Raw genomic sequence first — 1,612 nt, 5'->3', positions numbered from 1 at the left:
TCTAATGCTTTGTATCTGGTGAGTACTTGAGCAATATTTTCAAAGTGCTACAAAGTTGCACATGGGGGTTGGTCACTAGAGTAAGGTCAAAGGACAACACTGTAAGGTTTTGCAAAAGTAGATAAAAACAAGACCGACTTGGTTGTTATTGGTATCTTGAAAAAAAAAATAACAACCATTTTTGTTGGTGTGTAATTAATGTGTCACCAAATCTTTAATGAGTACAAATGGGAGGAGCCTATGGTGATGACTAATAACTCTCAGACTTGTGACTTCCTTGTTCTGAACAATATGTGCAAAGTAGCGAGAGCACTGTTGCTGCATCGTTTCCGCCCAAAATTGGCACAATTATTTGATATGTCTGTGACTGCGTAACAAACAAGATTTAAGTTCCAAAATACCTACTCAACACAGGCAATTTCTCTGAAAGTTAAAAAAAATACAAAAAAAAGCCCAATCTGGCAACACAGCCTAGGTTCCTGTCTCCTCCCTCCTCCTCTGTTCAGCTTTTGTTTCTGTCTTCATAATGAACCTATTTCATGGTGGACATAACAAATCATCTCAGAATCACAAATGCTACCAAACTAAAAATGCAGATGGTTCATTGGTTTACTTTTATTAAAGAATTCTAGTGAATCCTCTATCCTTCCGGAACCTCAAAATATATAACACACCCACACTTACTCTCAATGACACAGCATTAACATTCATTAGTCGCTTCTGAATGCTGCAGCACCCAAGGCTGCAGTTAGTGCCTCTCATCGCTTCTCGGACATTTGGCTAAGATCAAGTGTAGTATCTGTTCTTATCGGTTTAATATCCGATATGTCACCTACCCGGTGACCATATATTAAACAAATTTGGAACAGGGAGATGGAATAGGGGCAGTGGTGGCCTAGCGGTTAAGGAAATAGACCCGTAATCAGAAGGTTGGTCGAATCCCGACCTGACAGGGTGCCACAGAGTAAAGCACCGTCCCCACACACTGCCCCCCGGGTTCCTTACATGGGTGCCCACTGCTCACTAAGGGTGATGGTTAAAATCAAAGGACACATTTTGTTGTGTGCACCACAATGACACTATCACTTCACTTCACCCTCACTTGTTGGGATTCCACTTACTCCTCGGAACACCTTAAAATCTGTCACGTTGGGCAGGGAGTGTCAGTGTCAGGTTCTTCTACATCTCCAGAGAGGATCTTTGAAGTTCTACCAGAGGCTCACTGGGATCTTAGTCAACTCTTTGAAGTCTTCTTCTCCCAATTGTTTCAATTTGATGGGTGGTCAGAAAAGAACTCTGTCATTTGAACCTGCAGTCTAGCGCTTTAAAGACCATTGTATACCTCTACAAATCCTGTCCAGGCAACTCAATTCACAACAATGTTAGCATGGACCTCTCAATTCAGTCCAGAAAACCAGAGCAAGTCTTAAAGCTGTGATCATTCTTTTTACAACCTTCAGCAGTATGATGCAAAATATCTGTCAGTGGGGCAGCTTCAGGTTCATGGCACAGCTCTCTCTTTCCCTCTCACCATCTATGTGTGTACACACTCTGGGTGTCTGAGACAGCACACATTATTAATTATTATCCTGCATATGCTCAGTACAAATGT

At 41.7% G+C, this 1,612-nt stretch overlaps 1 pseudogene; it reads left to right on the top strand.

The window, feature by feature from the left end:
- The first annotated feature begins 760 nt into the window (after positions 1-760).
- Positions 761-880, top strand: LOC114802787 (uncharacterized; annotated as a pseudogene).
- The last annotated feature ends 732 nt before the right edge of the window (positions 881-1,612 follow it).

This window comes from Denticeps clupeoides, chromosome 1, assembly GCF_900700375.1.
Source record: "Denticeps clupeoides chromosome 1, fDenClu1.1, whole genome shotgun sequence".
Lineage (NCBI taxonomy): Eukaryota > Metazoa > Chordata > Actinopteri > Clupeiformes > Denticipitidae > Denticeps > Denticeps clupeoides.
Note: the sequence above shows the minus strand (reverse complement) of the source record. Positions and strands in the feature narration are given on the sequence as shown.